The sequence below is a fragment of the Brachyistius frenatus genome, unplaced genomic scaffold, assembly GCF_029030835.1.
Source record: "Brachyistius frenatus isolate BFR_SWC_R1_liver_20210118 unplaced genomic scaffold, ASM2903083v1 Contig_4, whole genome shotgun sequence".
In the NCBI taxonomy this organism is placed as follows: domain Eukaryota; kingdom Metazoa; phylum Chordata; class Actinopteri; family Embiotocidae; genus Brachyistius; species Brachyistius frenatus.
The window spans coordinates 9,869,298-9,896,099 of NW_027210603.1; the positions used below are offsets into that span (position 1 = coordinate 9,869,298).

Genomic DNA, 26,802 nt, shown 5'->3' on the forward strand with positions numbered 1-26,802 from the left:
GTGTTTTTGTTGTTGTTTTTTAACATCCTGGGAGCATGCTGGAAATAAGTATCTTCACTTTAAAATTGTATTCTTTGGAGATGGTTTTGTGTCTGAAGTCCTGCTTATATAGACACATAATAGCACATTTGTGTTTAATTAATTGTTTACAATGAATCACAAACCAGCACCAAACTAATATACTGTATGTTAATGTCTAAGTAGGTATTTTTCCCACTAAAAGTGTTCTCCTGTGTGTATGACAAGGAAAGGTTCATACAGGCAAAAAAAAATGCACAGTATTGGTCACAAGAGGGCATGTCACCCTATAAAACAAGCAAGTTGCTAATGACTTTTTCAGGAACTCATTTTCTGCTTTGTGGCACAGCCCATAAAACAAGGTTATTCTCCCTCATCAAGGGATGAATAGAGATTTAACTGTCTTTTCTGTATGTTGTGTCGCAGCAACATTTACACATTCCTTATACCACAAATTAAAGAAGGGTCTCCGGTGACTTTGTCACTTATATTCCATATATTTTCAATCCATAAAAAGCAAGAGTCCATTCTGCATGTTGACACGTTTTTATACCATAGATGTTTAACATTAAACAATGTGTCCTAACATTTCACCTCCCTGGTTTTGAATGTTACGCATATACAGTAGTTTTTGTTTTTTTTGAACAGTCAAAACACAGGTTGCAGCAGCAGAAGTCAACTTGACAGTAATGCTGAAATTTGCTTTAAAATGCTGAACCCTCACTATTATAGAAGGCATCCCCATGCACTGTAAATCTCTAACCTGCGAGCATTCCCATAACTCTGATTCAAACCCCAGGGGTTAGATACATGATGACTCGGGTCTACCAGATGACAGCATGATTTTAATATATGTGGAAGGATTAGGTTTTGTTAAACATGTACACGAGGGTTTCACAAATCATGCTGTGTGTGTGTGTGTGTGTGTGTGTGTGCGTGCGTGCGTGCGTGCGTGCGTGTGTGTGTGTGTGTGGACCACTCAATTAGTACAATGTCCACTGACAAGGCATCATAAAAAAGAAAAAGAGGCTCTGGTGATCTTGAACTTTTGTGAAGCACAATTCAGAAAGGCTGGCCATAAGGGTGTTTACAGCTTTCAGTCAAACTATTACCTCACTGATGAATGACTGCGGCACCATGACTTAATTATGACTGCACAGGAAATACTGTCCATCCCTAGTAATGACCCCAATGGCCATCGATAAAAAGGCCTGATAAACGCAGACTTCCTGAGCATGGCTGGATAAATGCGGCCTGAGTAATGAGACCCCGGCTGCCGAGGATGACAGCTCTGCTCTATATCATATGCTGCTCTGTGGTTCTGGGGTGGCGGTGGAGGGAGGCTGGGTTTCATGGGGAGCCCTTGAAACCTCAGCGTGAGTTCTCTCATTCATAGCTGCCTCTCAGACACAATGGTTGTGTTCTCTGAGAGAATATAACTTGAAATATCATGCATACAGTCAACTGTATAATAATACATAATTCCTTTGAATGCGGTTCACAGTGGTCTTAAGCGTCATACAAATAACCACCACCCGTGTTTCACATCAAGTCCTAAAGTTAAATCCTTCAATCGAAGCACTAATTAAAAGTAATTGATTGATACATTATTAGATTTTTGTTCTTTGTCCAGCTGAAGGCACTCAATAAACTGGCCATTTACATTGTGAGAGAGAGATTCCATTCAGTGCTGAGAAAAATAATCTGTCTTTGTTCTGAAGCTTTACTGTCTTTTAGAGAAAAGACAGATCCTATGGAGGTTAGCAAAGCGGTCATTAGCGGGCTCAGCTCAGAACTCAACACAATACAGCCACAATGCAGTCATTTTTCAAGCAAGAAAATGTTGTAAAACAATTTCTTAAAACAAAAAAGACAGAATAGCAGATGATATCTAGAATCAGATTCAAGTCTGTGTGGCTGTCAGTGCAAGGCAGGAGGTGTGTTTTTAGCTTCCAAACCAGACAGGGTGTCAGTGGGTTTCATCTTCTTCTTGACATGTAGTGAGACTTGCCTGGTTTATACTGCCATTTCTTTTTCTACTAGTAGATCATCTTACTCTTTTTACACTCTTTTGCAGGTCATCTCGCAATATCCTCCATACATTCTTACTAATTACCCCTGGTCCAGCATATAAATTGATTTTTTTCTTTTAAGTAGTAGATCTTCTTAAATCCCTCTCACTATAATTCAGGCTTGTATCGGGATAATGGAAAAATAGTGGCTCAAAGGTTGAATTAATTGCAGACTTGAGCATGTAATTCAGGTACAGTGAAGTCATGTCTTTGATGGACAGAAACCCCGAGATACACATAAGCTGTTTGACAGGAATAGGTATAGGTGTATACATTACATTTCTTATATTATGTCTTTTTTATAATTTTATGAGTTATAATGGCCTGTTGCGACCATGTTTACAGCACACACACACACACACACACACACACACACACACACACACACACACACACACACACACACACACACACACACACACACTGCACCTCCTACTGAGAGTACACAGTGTATGTTTTCACAACAAATACTAACATCAGTTCCCCGAAAGTGTCCATATTTTAGCAAGATTAAAAGAGCATGAACACACCTGGTTCTTAGATATGAGCTGTTTTATTTTTTCTTCTCAGAATTGACTTGATTCGATCAGATTACCTTTTAAATTCCCAGATATATGAAGCTCACTATGTAAGATAAACAACTTCCAGTACATTTAGACTGTGTTCAGACTGCAGTCAAATCTGAATTTGTTTCTCAAATCAGATCTTTAGGACTGACTGTCCGCTCTACTATTTGCAAGTAAACAGATTGGACTTGGTGTGTCCAGACATCACCATTTTGTCTGCATGGGTTGCTATGGTAACGACGTCCACGCAGCTACGTTGGTGATACGGCTTGCTAATACGGAAGACAGTTTATTTTGTCTTCTGTACATGGAGTGTTGTTGTTGTTGTTGTTGTTGTTGTTGTTGTTGTTGTCCTCCACAGCGACAAAATGGAAACCTTCTGATAGCGCACTGCTAGCGGTAGCATAGATTGTGCTCACGCTGTCCCTCTGAAAATGACATTGTCACCGTATGTGTTATGCTGTGGTATCGGCAGCGAACCCAAACGCACACTCACACAGCAGGTGGAATCCAGCCATGGACTTTATTCCACAAAATAATGCAGTGAACGAACAGGAAAGACAGGAACAGAGTCTACAGGTCCCTGGGACCAAAAGTCTTTCCTTCGGAGTCGGGAGGGAAACTCTACCGAACTCTCTCCCTCTCTCTCTCGCTGGGACCGGGCAGGATCGACTGCGTGGAACCCGAGGACCTCCACAGAAGTGCCAGGCCGTCGGCAGGTGAACTCCGAGGTACTACGCTTGGACGGCTTCTTCGCACAGGTGACCTCCGCGGACCGACGCTGGATGCGGGCAGGGTCGACTGCGGGGAAACCCGAGGACCTCCACAGGATTGCCAGGACGTCAACAGGCGAACTCCGTGGTACTACGCTGGACGACCTCTTCACACAGGTGATCCCCGAGGATCTACACACTGAGCGGCAGGAATGCTGAAGACAGGCGGGGAGTCAGAACAGGATTCTCTCTCGGCAAGCACTCAGACTTACGGAACAGGAATCAGGCAGGTAAACGGACGAACTGACGGTGAGCGGGAGAAAAAAAAAACGGGGTATTTAAGCCAGCTGGAGATGATCACAGGAATTAGCTGCAGCTGGATCTTCTGGAGAGAGGCGCGACCGTGGGCGTAGCTCGTAGGAGGGTACTGCAGGGAGAGATGACAACAAACAGACGCACATGGCACACAATAACAAACTCGACAGGGGTATGACAACACACATGAGGGGAAAACAGCAGCAAACAGTAGAAGCAGACAGGAATCCTGACAGTATGTCACGCTGCGAATGACGCCAGGAATCCGATCTGAGCCAGCAGAGCGTCCGGACCGAGACACGAGGGCAGAAAGCTGATTGGAATCCAAATGTGGTTTGGATCCATTTCATGTGTTGTTTTTTTTTGGGTTTTTTTTGCTGTTTAGACTTTCAAAAATCACCCTGGGTACAATCTGGATATGACAAAAATCGAATTTGGGCTGGCAGTTTGAACACTTAGGGCGTGATTTACTAAGATCTCAAATAACGGGTACTAAATTGCGTGTTCTTTCCAAAAGTTTGCACATTTCTTTAGCACCCGTTTTGCGGGTGATTTACTAAGAGTAACCGCGTCATTGAAATCAGGTGCAAATTGCTGTATTTAAATGAGGGGCTTGCTTGTGTTGAAGTGATTCCAGCAATGGAAAACAGAGCGACCGCAAAAGGAAAAAGAAATCTGATCCCATTGAAATTAAGAAATATAAATATAAGAAGAACAAAAAGGCGAAGAAAAAAAAAAGCCTTCATAATTAAACGTCGGCAAATAAAAGAGGAGGGACGGTGGATGAGATCCTCTAACAAACACTGAGCAGCAGGTCCAGCTTTCTATTTGATGGGTAGGTGAATTAGTCTCTTTCAGTGAATGAGTCTATGTACCTGTGAATTCTGCGGGACACATTCAGGACCTGGGACAGCACACCTGAATAACGGGACTGGGTGGGACATCCAAGCAGCGATACGCTGGAACGACCCGGAGGCAGGAAAACGCTGAGTCGTAAGAAGTTTTTTAATTGCTGGTATTTTGTGGCTCCTCCATCTTATTGGCTGTCAATCATCATTCAGTTCATTCAATAACTCAGAAATGTCATCGCTGGACAAACAATATGTCTGAATAATTTTTCCCTCTGACATCTACATTTTTTTTTTTCCACGGGTGTAAAACCACGTTCTCTACACATTATTTGCTTTCCCCGCGTCTCCTTCTCACCACGATAATAAGAGCAGCCGTCTCTCCAGATTTGTGCACCTGATGAATAACGTGCCTTTCAGTCGAACTAAAACACACACGCAATCACTTCTCCTATTTCTACTTTCAGGTTTAGTAAATATCGTTGCTGGTGCAAAATTGTTCTATTTACATGTTCCCTCCCAGTGTTTTGCACTCTCAGGTAGAAAACGCCCCAATATCACATATGCATGCAGGCAAACGCGCAAAATGGACAACGTGTGTTAAATTGCACATTTGAAAGACGCAGTCCTCACTGTACGTCCTTAGTAGATCAGCTTGGACATTTTCTTGCGGGTGGAGTGGAGTCTGCACGTGATTTTACACACACAAACCTTTAGTGAATCAGGCTCTTTAGTGTGCTCCACTTACATAGTGTGGCTCCTTAGCCTGGGGAGTAACTAGTTACATGCAACGGGGGTTATGGAAATAAATTATGAAATAAATGTAATTGTAATCAGATATAGTGACAAATCTAATAAATTACAGTGCAAATTCAGAATGTTGGCGTTATAAAGCGGCTACATATGAATATATGCTTTTTTTTTTAGTAAAGTATACTGCAGAGTAAAATATTAATTCCGTTGCTTTGTATCTTTTCACTGTGCAAGAATGTCCTCTGTCCACGTCTAGACAGGACCCCCCAATTCACTTGGCAATATGCGCTAAAATTTAGAGCCTTAATTCACACTTCCTATCGTCCGCCAATCAAATCAGCGTGCATCGCGCCAAGCAAACATGCCAAGACGACAGGCCATATTGTTGGGCCACTAAAGTATTTATAGAGTGATTGAGGAGCCAGCGTGTAAAACAATGTGAATAGTAGCCAGCACTACCATCACTCAGCACAGAGTTGACTTGACTGTAGACTCAGTTTGAGGTTATGGTCACATTTACGTCCTTTTACGTCAGTCAATATTTTATGATGGTTGTGCTTTGAAATCAAAACGTTTCGATTTTAATTCAAGTTGTATTAAAGAAGTTTGAATACAAGTTTGACAGTAAACAGTGTTGACTACTTTTGGGAGGTTTACACTGCCTGGCTTAAAAAATTTTTTTTAGGACTTTTCAACTTTATTGCTTAGTTTAAAACATTTGTCAAAAAAGTTATCAAAAAGTTATCAAATGTAATATGTTACATTACTTTGATTAAGTATTACATTAATTGCATTACTTATAAAAAAAAAAAAAAAATGAACAGGGTAATGACTAATACGTTATACTCACTACGACTCAGCATTTGTGTTTGTGTCTGGCCCTGCTGTTGCGTTCAACCAAAATCAATGCCACAGTTAATCGATTTAAGAAATCAAAGACAATCGTTTGGTAAAATTCTTAATTTGTCCAACGCTGCTTTATGACTAAATACCAGCAACGGTAATGGAATTCCCGTTAGCCTCAGCTGTTTTCTGTGCTTAGTGCTGGCTAACAAATGTAGGCATTCTTAAACTAGTGATGGCTGAATGAAGGCAGGTGAAGACAGGCTCACCCCAGGAGACCAGGAGGACAGAAAATAACCTGTGCTTCTTGAAGATTGATGAGAGACACAGTTGTAGTGGATGGTTTTCCCCCAGTGGTTGCAAGAGGCAACAATGAACCCGATCAACACTAGAAAACCAATTTTGACAAGCCACACAATGGGGATTCATGCTTTATTTGAAGTGTTTCTAAACAGTTTTTTGATATGTTATTTTACAAACGGAAATATTTGAAGGATGAAGCATAACTTCAAAAGTACATTTATTCAACCACCTTCCCTGCAATTAAGTTTTTTTCTTTTTAAGTATTTGTGCTGAACTAGGCTAATCGTCTGCGTTATATTTGCTGTACGGACGTGAAAGTGATATCAATCTTCTCATCCAACTCTTGGCAAGAAAGTACATTTGATCTTTTTAGGGGCGCTCAACCTTTGTTTCTGATCTTGAATAAATTGTAGGACAACACGGGTACCTAATGTATATATTTTTTTAAATTTATTTTAATGTTTAGTATATTTGCCTGTGGCTGAGGCTGCAGTGGCCAGTCACCCCACAACTTCACATTTGACATCTTTACAAATCTTCTTATGTAAATGCACAATCTTCCGGCTCTTTATAAGCCTAAACTCTTAACAACATGTGGTGCGATGCTATGTGGCACTTAAAAACCAAAGGAGTCATGAATATATGTATTACAGGCCCCGTAAATGAGGGAGATGAAATCATTATAAATACACTTTCCTTGGGGAATAAATTATGGCACACTGAGACAACTTTCCCCCAAAGTTACATCTCTGAAATAAGCATGGAGCTGCCAAATGGGGTTTGGGTGGGGTTTGTTTGTGGGTTTTTTTTGTTTGTTTTTTTCCCTACTGTATTTGTTTTTGTCTGTGGTCAGTGTTGTGTCACATTTGGGACCAGTTTTGGATTTCACACCTGTTGAAAGTTGGACAGTGCATCTAATTAGTGACATAATAGGTGTCTTCTTTTGAAAGTGGACTGCATTTAGCTTTAGCTGAAATGTTAAATGTCCTTGTGGAAGTCTCCAGGGAGTTCATGTGCAAATAAATATGCAAAGTGTTTCCAAAACTAAGATAAACAAACATTAACTTTTTGGCTTTGAATGAATATACCATCTGTGTCAGTAGTGGGGAAAACTGCTGAATGATGGTCAAAGCTTCAGTTTGAATTCTATCTGAGACAGGACTGATGCAGTAGAGGAATGGCCTGTCAAAGCTGCTGGTTATCATGCCTTAAAGCTTTTGACACGTTTTAAGCTGAACCTCACTGAGATTTCCCCTCACCGACACTTAGATATCCAGCTGATACACTGCACCTCTGTCGCTCTGACAGGCTGTGTGATTATGTAAATGTCTGTGTATCCGCATTGGCACACACCTTTGTGACAATCCATGTGTGTGAATACCGCCATATTCACAGTTGTAAATAGAATCAGTCTATTGACTAGGGTGCAGGACACAGTGAGGGTTATGGACCTGCCTGACCTCCTGCCCTGCATCCCTTGTCAATATTGGTGGCAAATATTGATAATTTCGGCCAATCCGGCTTAATTGAACTGAGCTTCTTTTTTCTATTGAATGGCCTCAACAAGAGATTAATGATGGGGAAGTTATTTTTTTTCCACACAAAGGGCTAAATTGGTTGAAAAGCCAGTGACGTGTAAGAACCACTTAGTGGATATTCATCATTTACTGTAATAGGAACAGTGGTTGGTACTATGTTTTGGGGAATTAGAGACCTACTGTACCTCTTTTGACAACAGTTTGCTGTAACTAAAACCTAAATTTTGTTTAAAATGATCTCTCTTTATGAAACTCATTATAATATTTACATATTTTCTGGAACAAACTGAAATTATATTTGACAAATAATATCTTAAATTTCTTGCATTTTCTTGATGGGAATGCCATGGTTCTTTCTTCAAGTAAACTTGCTATATGCAAAGGGTTCTATTAGTCCTGTGGGTGGTCTCTGAGTTTTCTCAAAAACAGAAGCATGAACAAGTCATTTTAATGACTCCAGCATGGATAAATGCTCTCCTGAATACAAATTGATCTGAGTGCAGGAGGATTCTTTTTCAAAATAGGCTTTTCAGAATAGTTACAAAAGTGTGAAGATTATTATTATTATGTTTTTTCTCTTTTTTTTTTCGGACTTCATAGCAGATACGCCACGGGCCGCCTCATTTGATAAGATTCCGTCTCACTTACCTCTGATCTGTAAGCGTGTTTGTTGTTAGACATGACCTCGAAAAAGAAGCAAAAAATGCCTGTTTACTAGTTAGAGTGGTACGAATGGAAAATTCTTCTTTCCATGTATTTTTATAAGAAAAGTGAGATCATGCTGAATTTGATTGTGAATTCAATTTAAAGAAGTGTTCTACAGTAAATGCTATTTTTGAAAACTAGAAATCTATATTTGCCTCAAGAAGCACGTCAGAAACACAAGATACAATTGCATGAAAGTATAATTTATAAGGCAAGTTAAAAAAAACAAAATAATAATAATGTCATTTTTTAACAAAGTCCCTATTCCAATAAACAATTATTTGGATCAGACTGTTGGAGAATGTATGATGAAAAAAACACACAAAAAAACTTTTTTTTTTCTTCTGCCCAGTACTAAAGAATTCCAGCAACAAAATAGGTAACTCTATATTAGCCACGAATCAGGCTACATCAAATAGACTGGTACCTAAACAGGATGTATAGAATTTCAGCTATGGAACGGATAACTGGCAAAATGTGTCCGCCGCCTTCTTCAACTTCTTTATGAGATTGAAAGACAAAGTTGAAATCACAAATGGGAATAATTACAAACAATGAATATTTGTTTTTCAATTTGAAGCCTATAACTAATCAAATAAATAATATATTGATTCAATGAATAGGAGTAAATAATTTATGAATAAAAAGAGGTGACAACTGGTGGAGGGACATGCAGTAATATGATAAGGATTCAGTCTTAAGAAAAAAGACAATCAGTTTATTGGTAATTCAATGGATTATATGATTGCTGTCACGGTTTTGGTATGTCTGCGTCACCTTTTGTGTGGTTTGTTTTTGGTTTTACTTCCTCTACCTGTGATCCCCTATGTGTGTCTCTGTAGCTGTGTTCCTAATCGTATACTTTTCTTTTTTTTACCTTTAGTATTCACTGCAGCTACAAAGTATGGACTGTTGCATGTAGAATGTATTGGGGCATACTTCATCATAGAAAATGCACCTTGAACTTTGACCCTCTCGGTCATATCAGTCACGATCTGTAGCACACCATTTGGAGTAAAAAGAAAAAGGATGCTATTTGGAATGAGTACGCTTCATTTTAATGCCTCTCCTTCTTTTTCTTCTCCTTCTTTTTCTCCTTCTTCCGTTTCTGAGTTCCAACCTGGCAGAGCATTAGCGCCACCACCAATTTGACGGATCTTCTGCCGCGCAGTGGCTCGTGTGGGTCAGAATAGCCAAAGCAACATGCTGGCCTAAATATTGTAAAATGGGATCTAATCGGACATCCTTGTACTTTTGGCACATGACATTTCAAGTATTATGTATTGGGACATACTAAATCTTCTTCTGGCATATTAAATAGTATTGTAGTGTTGATAATGGATCAAATCTTACGTCGCTTAATTTGAGATTTTATTTTTATATTAGCGCTTATATGAAATTATGTTTCTACATTTATCTCCCCATAAAATATTGAGATTGTCTAGAATCTGGCAATATATGAACTATATTTGCATATTTGCGGGACACTGTATGGCTGAGGAATTAAAAAAAAAAAAAAAAAAAGTGCTTAGTACCTGATGGAAAATTTATGTCATGAATGACTGTGGGGTGGCCAGGGGCCCAAACCGGGGACACACTCAAGGCACATGCCCATGTGATAAGTGCTAACTCTGCTGTCTGGTAGACCCAGAAATACAGTATATATATATATGTATATTTTGTTTTTCATAATGTAATGTCATCCCTATGTTGAAGACTACAGAGATGAACTGTGAGATGTTCCGTTGAAAGTGTTTTATTTTGATGAGGTATACCTTGTGAAGCAATCAGGACTGCGGGTGTAATTCAATAAAGAGAAGCTGGGGTGTAGATGGACGCAGCTCTTCATGCAGTGTAACGACGACGCAACTTCAAAGTCAATTTTCTCTGCAACGCTTCGTCACACGGATGGCCCACTGACAAGCTCAAGTTGTGCAGTTTCATGGGTAACAGGCTAAATCTCCGTCATGAATACTCGCTGTGCTTTTCAACCGAGAAGAAGGGGTGGGAAATTGGACACAATTTGCATCCCTCGGTTCTAAGGGTTAACAAAGGTTTTGGGTTTGCTTCCAGCAGCAACCCACCAAGACCTCACACTTTAGTTCGTGAACTGCTGTTTTGAAGCTCCGAGTTCGGCAGCATTTTGCAGTCACCATCTTGGTTTTCTGGAGCAACAGGTGACCATATTTTGACGCGCTGGATAGGAGGAAATGGTCGATTTCACTGAGAAAGACAAAGACACTTGCTCCGTTCAAATGGAACTTGTGAGCTCGTCCTTAAATTGCGACAACACCGCTGCTAAGAAACGGCAACATGGACGGCGTCTAGAAACCACAGTAATGCGGTTTGAGGCACTTCAGCATTGGTCTCATTTTTCAGACCCGCAAGTTACGTCCACTTTTCTAAACAGTCAATGGCTTGCCTCTGTGTTGTGTGGCTCACTGTGCGTCAGTATTTTTCCGCTGGTCCTTCCAGCACATTAACACTTTGCCAAGACTGTTACTGTGTCTATAGCAGGGCAATACTTTGCAGATGTAAAACCTATTACAAAAACATAATACAAAGAGTATGTCTCACTTCGACATACTTTTGTAGAGAAAATCCTTATCGGTCCTTTGGTAATTTTTCATTGATTTTTATACAACAGGAGTGGTCCCTGTGGCAAATTGGCCAATAAAAGCCAAAAAAGCCTTGAGCTGTTAGCCTGTTAGCCTTAAGCAGAGATGGACATTGGCCTACAGTGGGATGATCTTTATTTTTTCTACGCCAACAAACCTTTTTCTGCCCAATGCTGACTCAAGTGACAGCACTTGAGGCAATTTACAACATTTTACACTTCATAGCCAACAACTTTTACACATGGAGCATTACTTGGTATGACCTGTAAACAAACTTTGTAGGTGTAAAAGCAGCAGGTTTTTTCCGTGTTCTTAAACTGTTGATGCAGACTCTGGGGTTTCAATCCAAAAAACAGCCCATATTTAAATTCACCAAAAAAAAATCAATAATCCAATTAGTCTAATGTTTATGAAAAAAAAAAAAAAAAACTAAAGGGAGTGTCGGTGTGTTTCATATGGTGTCATGCTGACATATATTACTGGATGTTTACCACAGTACAACAAGCCATCTGAAAAGTATTTGGTCCATCAATATCCAAGACTACTTGGACGTCCCAGCAGGGAGGAAGGAGTAGTGGTCGCGGAAGGAGGGAGTCTGTTCCGCTTCGATAGCCGGAGCAGTGAGGAGGCTGACCGGGAGGGAAGACAGACAAGACAGCGCTCTCTCTTTCTCTTCCGAGCCGGGTTTTCTCCCTCGGCTGCGTGTGCGTGCGTCCCGCTCAGCTCCAGCACAGTACGAGGAGGGAGGGAGTCTTGACGCATCGGGGTGAGTGAGCACACTTTCCAATATGCAACCTGCGAGACGCCACGCCGTCAGCTACTTGTGCTACTGACACTCAGAGAGAGAGAAGAGGAGAGGGAGACAGAAAGGCAGGGATGGAGGTACAGTAGTGGTGCCGCGCAGAGCAGCACAGAACATACAGCTCGTGGCGATACACAAAAGAAAAGAGCAGCATCTTTTGCGCGCAAGTCCGACTGAGAGGCTATTTTTTTGGACCGGGAGCGTCGCTTCGACTCGACTCGACAGTGATGTCTGTCTGTAGAATCTTCTTTAGTGGCAAAATACGGATTAATCTGTGGCTGTGAATCCTCGGAGGCGTCGCTGTTGTGCGCACGGGTAAGATTATTGTTGTTGTTGTTGTTGTTGTTGTTGTTGTTATTATTATTATTATTATTGGTTTCACTATGATTAGGCTACCCCATTCTTTTCCACGGAGTAACTTCAGCATCTCTCAAGTTAAATATCCATCAGCTCAGCTCAGTAGTTAGTGGCAGCTCAGAAACAAATCCAAGTCCACATCGCAACTTTTTCCCCAGATTACATTAAAACCTTGACGCGCTGTATGTAGAAGGCAGCAGGCGAGATTGCCTTCTCGGAATTTCACCCTCTGCTGATCTCATTTGCCTGTGTCTAGTTTGTTGTGAGACTATCATGGTGGAGGCAAAGTAATCCACGAAAATGTGAGTGAGCGTCTCTCCGATCAGTGCAGATGTTTAGTAATCCTCCAGAGTTGACCCTCCCTTCAATAATCCCTACGGATTTTTCTGATTACGTCGCCGCCTCCGTTTCTGCTGACCAACGACCACGGCAATCCGTCTAAATCCTGGATGCAGCGCGATTAAATCAGAAAAAAAAACTTTAGCTCGAACCCAAATACAGCATGTATACATTTTTAAGATTACGCTTTGAATGGTTTCAGGTGCACCCGGTTTTATGCACCTTTAGGCTTTAATAAGTGACCACAAATTTAAAGATTTAAATTCAATTTAAGTATGTTGTTTATGCATGGCGTTTGTTTGCCTAATGATACAGATCAGAATGAATCAGCCTTCATGTCACTATAACACTACCCTAATGGTGTTAATCAGTGCATCTGCCAGTCATAATATAAACTGTCCATGGGTAGCCTGTGTTGGGCCTGGAGTTGAATGGCCAGCAAATGCAATATAAGCCTGCTTTAATATGTTTAATAGATACGAGCATCTGTGCAGTTTCAGCACATTTGACATGCCAAACATCTACCAGCATTACACTCACTCAAACGATAATTGAAGGTGATTCCTGTAGCCTTTGGATACATACAAATACATTAAAAAAAAAAAAAAAAACAGCGTGCACACAATCAGAAGAAAATGTGATGAGAACACCAGGCAGAGCTGACCATGTGCTGCATATGAGCATCAATCGTTTGACATATGTATTAAGTTCATTCAACATTAGGTCTGGGTCTGACTAAGGAGCGGCTCCAGTGACTGTGTGTGATCTGTTGTATAGACTTGTCATCTGAGTTGACAAGAGTTGAATTTATTCATGAGGCTAGCAGAGAGAAAAAGAGAAACACTTTACCTTAAAAGGGTTCAGCATTTGAGATTATTCCTCAGGTCAATCTCATTTTGCGAGCGTACAATATCTCCCCAAAAGCCTGAAACAAGAGAGCAGAGACTCTCTTGAGATATAAGTATAAATATTTAATCTTTGTTTTAAATGTGCTGTTGATTGGAGGCTAGATTGTGCATCTAATTTACCTACCAAATGACCAAAAATGTACCATAAAGATTCATAATCATGACACTACAGACACAAACTGAAGTGCAATTAACTGCCTGTTGCTTTCAGCTCGTGCCGCAAAAAAAAATGTTAATAGCTGTGTGATTAATTTTTTTTATTTTTTAATTTTTTTGTGCAGCATCAAATTGTATCAGGGGTTGCTTGTCTGCCCAGAAGCACCCTCGCACCTTCCTTAGAAAAGCAGCCCTTTTAATGGTTAACAGTGTCATGGAAGCCAACGAGCCTGTCAGGGGTGACACAGCGCTGAAGTGACATTAAAAATACCCCGGGATAGGTGCATTCAGTGGCATACAAATTTAATTCCGTGGTTTCCTCAGGAAGTATCAAAGAAGTGTGTCATCAAGGTCATTTTTATTTCATATCTCTTGAGGAAAATGGAGGAACAGTGGAGGAGGAGGAGACTTTTTTGTACAAAATGTTTGAATGTGTACGAGGTACGATGGTGATCTTTCAGTGTGTGGCCTTGGGACACTTTTACACTTTACTTTGACTTGTTTTGTCACAGGATATCCTGTAAGTGCTGACATTACAGCCACATGGGGACTCCACATTAGTCGAGAGTGTCGTCTCACCATCAGTCAGGCAGCTGTTTAAAGTGTACACAGGAGCAGGTTGGGAGTCAAGGTGGGGAGGGGGTAACAATACATCAGTGGTGGAATATTGTTGTGAAAGCAAAACTGTCTTTCTAAATTCTGCAGAACTGTTTTTTTTTAAAAAAAATTTAGCTTCTTCAGTGTGAAGATTTGCTGCTTTTCGTTTTCTAACATGAGTGGTAGTCATACGAAACAGGCAATTTGAATCTATTGATTCTGGCCAATTTTGTCTGAAGAAATCTATTTTCTGACATTTTATATTGACAAAATAAATGTCAGGAAATATATATGAATAACATGAATAAATAATCAAGACATTGTTTAATCAGAAAATACAAAACAATCAAAAAAGTGACAAACAATGAATTTATCATCTCAAAAGTTGCTGATCAATATTCTGTTGATGGTTTAGTTGACTAATCTTTGCTAATGTCTATCCTTCACTTAAAGACCACTTGTGATGGGCATTTGTTACTTTTTTCTGACATTTTATAGACAAATAAAATTGAATAAATGAGAAAAATAAGATGCAGATTAAACAGTAATGCAAATAATTGTCAGTTGAGGCCCCCGATACACATAACACACATTTTGCGTAGCAGAATATTCCCAGTCCCTTGTGGGCGTGCTGACACAGGTTGGAACAATTGGTGTGGAGTCTTTAAGATTCTTGTTTTTGACCTCATTTCAAATGTCTTTCTAATAAACAGTGTAATATCTGACAAATATACAGTACATATGTATTTGCAGCCACCTTTCTGATCAGGATAAAATCTTTATTTGCAGGTTTACACTGTAACAAGCTGTACATAAAAAAAACAAAACAACATTGTGTCAGTTGTTTAGCACGGCTGCTTTTTTTTTGCTATACTCTGCTGGATTTTCAAAGTAACTGTGCTGTGAAATTTTCCACAGCAGCATAATGACTGAGGAAGCTGCGGGCCTCTGATACAACTTTACCAAATTGCAGTGTGGTTTTACGTATGTCATGCATTACTTGTTTGAATCTGGTATAATAGAGCTGTTTGACAAGCTGAGCCACGTGTAGTGAAGAAATCTCGCCTACGAAGCAGCATACTGGAAAATGTTATGTTCATTCCTCAGCCAATCTGTGAAAAGAAGGTATGCTAGAGTAGTTGTGATTAGGCTGTAGTCCAGGAGTGACAGCACACCACTGAGCAGATACAGGAAAGATTCATTTAATTTTCACTATGAGAGGGACTGTGGTTTATAGTCAGCATGGAAGGAAAGTACAAGCGGTGTTGTGAAGTCACCGCAAGGTGAGCTCGCACTGTTTTTTGCTTTTTTTTTTTGTGTAAAAACTACGTTCGGTAATAATATATTCTTTTTAAACACGGCAAAAAATAAAGCCCCAAAAAGGCAGGGTCTCTCAATGATGATTGGTTTGATGTTTTCTCGCACAGCACAAGCTTTCGTTGAAACAATTTTGTCATCTGCACGGGGCTACATGCAAAATCCTCCACCCACTACTGAGTAAGAATTGTTGTGTAATTCAGTCAAAGCAAGGTCATGAATAATTGTAATTTACACAAAAATACACCCAGTCATCAATATCCAAAGAGATTGTGTGCACACTGCTGTGTATTGGCAGCCCTCAGCTGTCTGAAATATGCACACTTGAGTATATAGCAGAGCTCCTCGGTATTGTCACTTAGTCCCATCTCTGTATTCATTTTTAACATTTGAATTCAAAATAATTATTCTAGATGGCTCAGCGAGACAGCTCTATCTCCTGTTCTATTTATCTAGTGTCATTGGTTCTGTAAATGCCCTATTTGTAATCCAATCATATTAGAATAATTTCCGCAGCTTTAGTGATGCTTTATGATGCTGCACTTCTAGGCCTTTGGTTCCAAGGCGCCGCCGCGCTCCTTTGGGGTAAGTCTTCACTGACTGTCTGAGCCAGCGATGCTTCCTAATTCAAACATTGTTGCACATTGCCTCTCCTTGGGAATGGCTTTAATTGAGTGCTTAATAAGAGCTACGCCACACCGCAACCAACTTCAGGGGAGGATCTAAGAGCTGGGACTGCTGCATTATTAAATGTACTTATATAAGGCCTGCAAACATCTTCAAGCAGTCGCAGGATGAGGCCAGATTGGCGAATCTCCTTGACAGGACTCTTCTTTTGAATACGGGTGCGTTTGTCAGTGAGGATCCAAGTGAGTACTTTTTTTCTGAGGTGTATTGTGCTCCTCTGGGTGTGGCTGTTGCGTGAGAGACAGCGTTTCTCCCTGATTTAGTTCAATATAAGCAACTGATAAAACTGCGGTCCCCAAAGGCTTTTTTTTTTTTTTTTTTTCATTTTCTTTGTCTATATCAATATGAAAGGTCTCAAAAGCCACTGTGATGACTGAAAGCAGTGTATCTAAAATTACCTGAAACATGTTGTTGCTTTCTTTTGATTGATTCTGTCACAAGTTTTGGATGCAGGAGCGACATATTCAAATTTTTGAATATTCTCCTTAATTATCGTTTTCTTACTTTCCTCTAGAAAACCAGTCCTGTTTGCTCCCACAATGCCCTGAGAACCATTATTTATTCATGTGGCGCTACAGATTGATTTGCATTACATTAGAACTTTTAAAATAGCAGTTGTACACAAGATGTTATACAAAAGACCTCGTAGATTTTTGAACTCTTCCTTGTCAGGAGCTGAATGGTGCGTAAGATTGATGAACTCAGAACTGGAACATTACAGCAAACATTGTGTTTTGATTATATTTGATAATTTATAAAAACAAAAAGAGAACAAACAGCGCAAATGAGGACAAGAGATGGGAATGCAGTTAAAGTAGCGAGGTCATTTTATCCAGTTATGTAAGTTTTTAGGGTGATTTTACATTTTTTTTAGATAATTAACCAACCTACCAAACAAAAAAACAATAATAAAGGCCTCAAGTAACTGTTAACTTTTGCAAATCAACACTCCTTTTGCCAATTGGCACAGGCAGTAGAGGTGACATTTTCACTGGATAACTAACTAATGTAGTGTATCTATTCATGCAGTCCAGAAGGATTAAGGTGCACTCAACCGATTCGACACAAAGTTGAGTTGAACTGTCACGAGGCATGCGGTCTGTGAAAACAGTTGTATCATGTCCTCTGCAGCTCTGGAGGGACCTTGAAAAAATTTAAACTTAGCTCAGACTTTGAATATTTTAACAGACTATTACAAACTCAGGAGTCAGAAGTTTGAACGAAGTGGGTGCATTTTGGATTTAGTGGGAATGTATTGAAAGATGTTAGAGTTGAGTTGTTGAAAAACATAGGACTCTGTGTGTTTGTTCCTTGACCTATATCCGAGACTAAAAGTAAGGATACTTTGTCTTCTGCTGCTTTGTTCCAGACAATTCTTGTCTCTCATTTTGAAAGTGTGATTGATTGCTTATTTTTATGTCAGAGGCATTATGTTTTAGGGTTGTCCATCTGTCTGTCCGTCTTATTCTCATGACTGCCTTGATATAATTTCTTGCACAACAGTTTATTTGGCCTAAAAACTGAACTGAATAGACGTTGCTGATCAAAACTGTGTGGCCTTAACTGCAGAATTCATAAGCTATTTATGACAACATTTCACACAAATATATAATAGGGTCAAATTATGAAGTGTTGACATTTTTTATCCAATATGTCAAAGTTCCTCTTCACTCTCACCACGATGTTCTGCAAAAACAATTATTTTCAACTCCATAAATCAGGAATAGAAGGGGAGAATGTGACCATATTTCACACTCGTTCAGACACTAAATTGGTGACACTAATCTCTGGTGTCCACCTTGAAACAATGCTGATTGTGTGGATCTGAGCTGTCAGTTGGAAGATTTGTGTGCAGAATCCAGGTTTAAGAATTTATAGCCTCTTTACAAACAACCATATTTAAACCATTGTCTAATGTCAAACAGCTTTATTGGCCAAGCATGTGAACACATAAGAATTCCCTCACCTTGTATATTATGAGTCTGAACAGACCGATGTATACTGCACATAGGCAACAATTCTGGTTTAATAGTGGTAAACTGGCAGTACATTGACAATAATATACCAGAGGTAGTAGAGGTTTGTGTTTTCCTGTTTGTAGTTTGCTATCTCAGAGTATAACACAACATATACGGTATGCTATGATAATTTGAGGTTAAGTGCTGTGTATATTTTAGTTTTCTCAGTTGTCACATTTCACTGTTTTAAATCACAAAACACAATACTAACCAAACAGAATATACTGTGTATTATAAACACATATAGTTTATCTGTTGGAAAGTTACTAAACCCTATACCAGACATGTTATTGATTGTTTAAATTTACATCATAAGTAGCCATATGTTCTTTTTTGCATCTCTATATCATTTTTTTTGTGGATTATCCCACCAACATACCGCTTTCACTTTCACAGTACTGATCAACACATCTTCTACTGCTATAATTAAATAATCAATGACAAATATCATTTTTACACTTGTTTATTCTTATGCACACATAGGTGGAATTGATTAAACGAGCTATTTAAGAAATTAGAAACAAAAATAGAGAAGTCACAAATCTCTATTTTCAGATGGAGGGAGTGTTTCTTCTCCAGGTGAATCATTTTAATTATGCAAAGCTGAAAACGTACACATGTAGAGCTGCAAGCTGCTACTACAGCCTGCGAGGGTCTTGCTCAAGGGGCCCTTCCATGGTACCAAAAGCCTAAAGAGATTATCACAGAGACAATTTAAGAGACTTTGGATTTTATTGCCTATGTGTTTGTTATAACAGCTATGCTTTTGTAGGAGACTAATCGGTCAGGGTTACATGACCAGGCAGTTTCTCCAACATTCACAAAATAGTATTTTAAATGATTCCCTTACTGCAAAACAGACAGTGAACATGAATCATCTCTAGTCATTGTCATTACTTTCATTTAGTTCCTGACTTAAGTCATTTGAGGACTTATTTTTCATTTTGAATCCCAAGAGAAAGAAATCCCTCATGGGTGTTTTCACATCAACAGTAGGGCTCCAAATGAACATCCTGTTCATATGAAGCACGCTTGGAGAGAACTGCAGGTGTTGCAAGTGCAGGTATTCAAAATCTCATCTGTTCCTTCAATGAAATAATTAGGCATTCCAGAAAGGCACTGTTTGTTTATCAGACCATTTCATACATCTGTGGTTCATATAAATGAGATTCTGTAGTCACTGTATCAAACTGCAATTAGCTGGTTCATCTGTTTAAACCAAGGACAGCAAGAAAACAAAAGAACAAAAATAATGCTTCCTTGGTTTAGCTGTGAAACCCAACACCATATATTTTGGATAAGAAATGCAGACCCATTCTAGGTCCATAGTTGGGGGAAGGGAAATCAAGCCCACTCTCCTCAGCCTTTATGGGATACTTAGACTGTGCGACACATCCCCTTACAAATACATTTTATTTCTGACTTTCAGAATCACTTGACCTTCGACAGACTTTTTGTCATAACAAGACAAGTAACGAATGATGCAGTGAGTGGCGTACTCTAGCTTCTACCTTTGTGCCAGCTGTAGAAGCATAGCCATATTGAAAACGCTCGTACACTGACATATAAATCAGGGGCTGTTCATGTGACTGTTTAACTAAGCTATGATTGGATTTTTGGCTTTTCCTGCACTGTGTGGGTATCTTCAAAATTGCAGAATCAAGTATCAATAAAGTCTTCAACTGTAAGCCCCATTTAGAGGTGTTGCATGTCTTATGCAGCTATACATCCAGTGATGCTGGATTCAGTTGCAGTGCAAGTTTTAGTGTTTTCATTAGACAGATGAACTGTTTGCTTATTGTAATTGAAAATGATGGTTCCTTTTGTTGCATTTATTTTACAAAGCAAAATGCTTTTGGAGTATTTTTGCCAGATTTGTATTGAAATTTTTATGATAATTGTGACTGTGTCCTTAACGTTGACACGTCGAGATTAGTTGGTTCTTCACGTGCTTAAACATATCAAATATATAATAATAATATATTAATGTACATTTAAGTTTTCATGCATTATCTTAAGCAAGAAGGTTTATCAATGAAAAATCTTCTAATAATATTTAATTTGTAGTACATTTTAGAAAAAACACATTACAACACAGAATTGTGACATGCTGTTTTTTCCTTTTCATAGACAGAGACAATTAAAATTCTCCTTTTTTTCCTGGAATTTATTATTTCGAACAAGTACAGTAACGTTAATTTAGTTGTGTCAATTACAGTGCATCCGGAAAGTATTCACAGCGCTTCACTTTTTCCACATTTTGTTATGTTAGTCTTATTCCAAAATGGATTAAATTATTTTTTTTCCCTCAAAATTCTATACACAATACCCCATAATAACAAAGTGAAAAAAAAATGTTTTTTTTTTTGCAAATCTATTAAAAATAAAGGATGCAAATATAACATGTATATAAGTATTCACAGCCTTTGCTCAATACTTTGTTGAAGTACCTTTGGCAGCAATTACAGCCTCCAGTCTTTTTGAGTATGATGCTACAAGCTTGGCACCTATTCTTGGGCAGTTTCTCCCATTCTTCTTTGCAGGACCTCTCAAGCTCCATCAGGTTGGATGGGGAGCGTCGGTGCACAGCCATTTTCAGATCTCTCCAGAGATGTTCAATCAGGTTCAAGTCTGGGCTCTGGCTGGGCCACTCAAGGACATTCACAGAGTTGTCCCGAAGCCACTCCTTTGTTATCTTGGCTGTGTGCTTGGGGTCGTTGTCCTGTTAGAAGATGAACCTTCGCCCCAGTCTGAGGTCCAGAGCGCTCTGGAGCAGGTTTTCATCAAGGATGTCTCTACGTTGCTGCATTCATCTTTCCCTCCATCCTGACTAGTCTCCCAGTTCCTGCCGCTGAAAAACATCCCCACAGCATGATGCTGCCACCACCATGCTTCACTGTAGGGATGGTATTGGTCAGGTGATGAGCGATGCCTGGTTTCCTCCAGACATGACGCTTGGCTATCAGGCCAAAGAGTTCAATCTTTATTTCATCAGACCAGAGAATTTTGTTTCTCATGGTCTGAGAGTCCTTCAGGTGCCTTTTGGCAAACTCCAGGTGGGCTGTCATGTGCCTTTTACTGAAGAGTGGCTTCCGTCTGGCTACTCTACCATACAGGCCTGCTTGGTGGAGTGCTGCAGAGATGGTTGTCCTTCTGGAAGGTTCTCCTCTCTTCACAGAGCAACGTTGGAGCTCTGTCAGAGTGACCATCGGGTTCTTGGTCACCTCCCTGACTAAGGCCCTTCTCCCCCGATCACTCAGTTTGACCAGGCGGCCGACTCTAGGAAGAGTCCTGGTGGTTCCAAACTTCTTTAATTTACGGCTGGGGTGTGCCTTTCCAAATCATGTCCAATCAACTGAATTTAACACAGGTGGACTCCAATCAAGTTGTAGAAACATCTCAAGGATGATCAGTGGAAACAGGATGCACCTGAGCTCAATTTTGAGTGTCATGGCAAAGGCTGTGAATACTTATGTACATGTGATTTTTTTTTGTTTTGTTTTAAATGTTTAATAGATTTGCAAAAATGTAAAAAAAAACAAAAACATTTTTCACATTTTTCTTTTTTTTTTTTTAAAGTGAAGCGCTGTGAATACTTTCCGGATGCACTGTATGTAGCTCAGAATCTCAGCAGCCATGTAGCGGATGTTGGGATAAATTGCATGAGCACCTTTTTGTGGTTTAATTCAATGTTCTGTCACATATTGAAACGGCAAGAAAAGGTTTTCTGCAGTAAATTTAAGGCCCAGGCCACACGACCTGCGTAGTTTGTGTGTGGCATGTGAAGCGTCTTGATTTTCCTTTCAGCGTCCATGTCAACAGATTATAGCAGTTACATGGCCTGTGTGAGACATGCCTCGCGTGTGAAGTGCATCATCTAGAGAATTGCACCAACTGCTATTTTTCATGTGTTTCGTGCATGGTTCCCAGCAAAAATAGATAGGGAAAAGATCTGTGACTCACACGTGCATCATGTAATCATAGCAGAAACCCAATTTGACTCTAATTATATCACGGCAATAATTTAACAGGTAAAGGGCAACGTTTTACAGCGCTCTCTCCCTCTCTATCGCTCCTCTGTGTTGATGTGTGCGTCTGTGTGTCTTGTGCTAACCAAGGGTAAAAACAAAAACATAATGTTGCAGCAGTGTGGTGGAACCCACAACAGATATGAAAGTGTAAGAATTCATGTAGCTTGAAGGTGAGATGACTTGAGTCCATTCAAAGATCTGTGTAGACACTACTTATATGTAAAGATTTTACTTCGTACACTTTTCCTGGCACAATTATTGTTTTCCTTTGAGCTACTATAGCTTATATTAAGTTATACTCTTGCATCACACCGCTGACTGTGCGCAGTCCAAAATTTGAGCTGGAACAGCCACAGTTTTATCAAATTTAAAATATAATTTAATCAAATGCGCTCTGTTTTGCTGAATAAATCCAAATATAGGATTTGATGTCTGTTTAAAAGGGAAGGCAAATATATGTGGTGGTGTGTTGTTTAAGTATGGTCTACCTGAACCGAGCAACCCTCGAGTGTATAAATCTGTTCACTTTCGGGATGTTGCCTTGTGGTGAGCAGTTGTAGGTATTTGTACCATTCTGAGAGCAAGGTGAGGGCCTTTGCTCCCAGAATGGGTCAAAAGCTTATAACATTGTTATGTTTTGTGTTATTTGAACAGGATGCGAGTATAAGCAGATTCCACTCAAAATAGTTACTGTTCTGTTTCTCTTCACATAGCTTACATTTTTACTCTAGCTATTTGGTTGTGGCCAGATTTTCAAATAACCAGCAGCTAGTAATTACTGCTTACCTAAACAAATGAACATTACATAAAGGTGGCTGCATCATCGACATGTTAAAAACTGAGTCGTAAATGCTCCTTTGCTCACCACTGCTCCTTTTGGACTCTCTGCCCTGATATCATTGGACAATGGATTTCTTAGGACCAGTGCAGTACATTAACCAAGTGTGTTATCTCCTCCCAAGCTAATTTTTATTCAAATTGCGATTCTGCACCTTCTGTGCAAAGACATGTTTCCTCCTGCAACAAGCATTTTTAATCGATTGATTTTCGACAGTTCTCTGCATCGCCAAAGTTTGGAGAGGCAAACACTTTGCTGTTTTCAAGAGGGTGATTGATTGGGCTATGTCCCTACTGTAACTGAGTGTCACTGCCTTTTATGGTTACAAATCATTTCAAAAGACCTCTACCATAGTTTTCCAGCAGTAAATTGCTCATGTTATGAGCACTTTTTCATGTATAATCGTATACATTTCCTTTCCCTGCAGATTATCTCGCAGTAGTTTTTTTCAGAATACACAGGGCAGAATAACCAAACTACTATTGTGCATTTAGAAAAAAAGATACTGGTGCACAATTTCTCTCGTCATTTTGCGCATGAAAGATTGGATAAGTTGTTAACTATATGATGGGTGAAAATGTATCAATCTTTCAATTTTCTGGTAATTTGTTGCTGACTGAATAGACTGATTATCTCCTCCCCTTATGCCCTAAAGCATCATCAATCTTTGTGATGGCAGATGAAGCTGCAGTATACGGTATTACATCTATGATAACTAATGCTTGATTGGTTGCTGAATCCAACAGCAAATTATGGCAGGGAATCAGGGAATATCAGCATTACAAAAAGAGAGTGATACCTGTGAATTATAATTACTTTTTGATTTGTACTATTTGTACCAGGTCTAGTATCTAGTTCTAACAACAGTATTTGTAATGGTGACAGTAGCCTATAAATACTGGTATAAATAGTGATACTGTAAGTAGCAGTACTAGCGGTGGTGTAACTGGTATTGCAGTAGTCCTTTACTAATTTCAATAATAAAAAGTCACACCGGGAAGGGATGCATTCCCTCTCATCATTTCGTCTTATTTGCAGTTATTTAATCATGTGACTTCACAGCAGTGTTACTTGAAGTATTTGCGGATCAAAGTATCACTACAGTTCTACCTTGTTTATATTTTCCTCCAGTTAGCTTTGATTTGGCTTATTAAAAGCTTTGAATGCTGTCTTTCTAAATGAGTACGTAAGAAGAAAGAATCATCTTTGTCATAGATGTAACATAACAAGCACTGGTGAGCCGGTCACTTCGTTAACAAGGCCAGAGCTGGATATGCTCTGTGTAGCCAGAACATTTATCAACTTCCATTTTGCTGGAATCAAGTAACTAAATAGATTACAGCAACAAGAGACAAGAAAGTTTGTGTGGTGCGCAGTAGATATCTTTAGCTGCCTTTAGTGTGCTTTATTGGGTTGAAATGTGAGGGGTGGAAGGAGCCAAACTAAGACTCTGATACTGTAAAAATAGACCTTAACAATCAGGAGGAAAACTAAGTTACAAAGAGTAACTCCATCTCTGTGCGTAAGCTCTGGGAATTCTAAAGGGATTTTTACACCCGGAAGAAGGTCCTCCTTTACATACAGATACAGATCAGTATACGAACTGCCAAATCATGTGGAAACAAGACCTATAAATCAACACAAGTCTCATGGCTCTGTATTCAGGCTTTAGAAAATGTAGTCTGTGACAAAAACGTTAGGGCAATCACATGTTATTTCAGAGAAAGGGGTTCCTGATGGCTGTTCTGCAAATGCAGTTGTGCATTCCTTTAGATATTAAGCCGATTCAATAATAGAAAATCCTGGAAGACATCCGCACTGCCTGCCTCCATATGGTGCAAGGAGGGCAACGGTAATTGGAAGCACACGCAGTGCAACTGTAGCTAAGCTGTTGCACCCACCATGGGGAAGTTTCCGAGTGACCGACCAGGGTTGGGTGTCACCCTGCACAAGCGTACACTAGCCCCTGCACACACCCAAAGCCCTTAGACAAGCCACTGGGACTATTTTTGCTTGAGTGGAGGTGGTGGGGAACACAGAGTCATCTGGTTGAAAGCGAGGGCATAGGGAAGTGCAAAACATGCTGTAAAATACAGCTTGCAAAAGCAACTGTCTGTACTGTGTAAGTCTACGAAAATGGTCAGGGGCAACAGCTGAAAGCCAATGTTTCACAGTTTTAATGTTTTAATTAGCATACTGTCATTGAAAAAGCTTCCGTTATTAACTTAGGTGCTAGCATCTCTAAACATTGAATAGATTAAAAAGAAAAGAATAGAAAAACTAATATTTTTTATCATATCTCACATTTTGATACTGGAACATTGTTCAGAGCATATAGTTTGATGACTAAAAGTGGCTGAGTGCTTAATTGAAAAAGATGAATAAATTACACTGGGTATAAAATGTTTTTGTGTCGTTAAATATGCACGGTATCCATTTAAAGTACAATTTTCAATCGCTCTTCCCCATCTCCTCCCTCCGACAATCATTTTCTGGAACTTGCCAGACTGTCAGAGGCTGAGAATTTGTTCCACCTTATAAAATATATTATAACAATAAATAAATAAAATATAGCAAATGGATAGAAATAAAACATAATACTGAATATTAGTTATATTATGAAGAATTATTTTCAATTAACATAATTGGTCAGTCAGATATCAACTTGCCTCACTTGGTGCCAGTTCATCTTTCCAGTTACCAGAGGGGTACCAAGCGAGATTAGTGGGTTAGCGAGGTATGTTGAGACTAAAGCCAGGGTTGTCAGTGTCACAAAGGTATGACTCTTTTAACCTGGCTACATCACCACAGTAACTTATGCTGTGAACTTTACCTGGTCCAGCAGGTTATGTTCAAGATATCGGATCCAAACGTAAGAAAGTACCGCCTACTGACGAATCAATTCTCTTGGAAAATGTCATCGGCAATCGTACAAGATCCCGTGGAGCTCGCTGCGCGGAGTTAGACAGCTCTCTGCGGGGGGCAACGTTTTCAGAGACCGGCAAACATCTGTGACTTTCCTTGGCGATTTTTATGAGATATAGATTTATTTCATTGTGTTTTTATACTGATGTTATCCTACAACAGGGACTGATTGAAGCACAAAACCATTGCACTTGTTGTAGCCTTATGACAGTAAACATATCTACTGCTTTGAATTATGTTTGTATATTTATTTCTTATTTGCTCCTCAGTCCGTTAGACACCTCCGGGGCCGCAGGTGAAAGGATAACACTAAAACGTTCCAACATCTCACAAGAATACATTTAAGAAACCATTAATTTCATGAAATATGCACATGTAATTAGAGTCAGATTTTCCTGTGCACTTCATGGTAAGGTGACACAAGCTTTTCAACTTAGGTTGCACAGTCACACAGTCTGCAATTTTTTTGCCAGCACAGCCTTGATTATGCATGTAACGTCCTCATATTTTTTTTACAATTATAATTTGCTTCTCT

At 39.5% G+C, this 26,802-nt stretch overlaps 1 protein-coding gene across 3 annotated transcripts in view; it reads left to right on the forward strand.

The window, feature by feature from the left end:
- Positions 1-11,970: 11,970 nt before the first annotated feature.
- The window catches only part of cntn4 (contactin 4), a 149,850-nt gene continuing 135,018 nt past the window's right edge, over positions 11,971-26,802 (forward strand). For 2 of the 3 annotated variants that reach the window (XM_069714760.1, XM_069714778.1), the window contains exon 1: positions 12,168-12,409. The gene's annotated coding sequence lies outside the window, so the exon portion shown is untranslated. Of the gene's footprint in view, positions 12,059-12,167; positions 12,410-26,802 lie in introns of those variants that run through there. The other variant, XM_069714769.1, reaches the window with a different exon arrangement.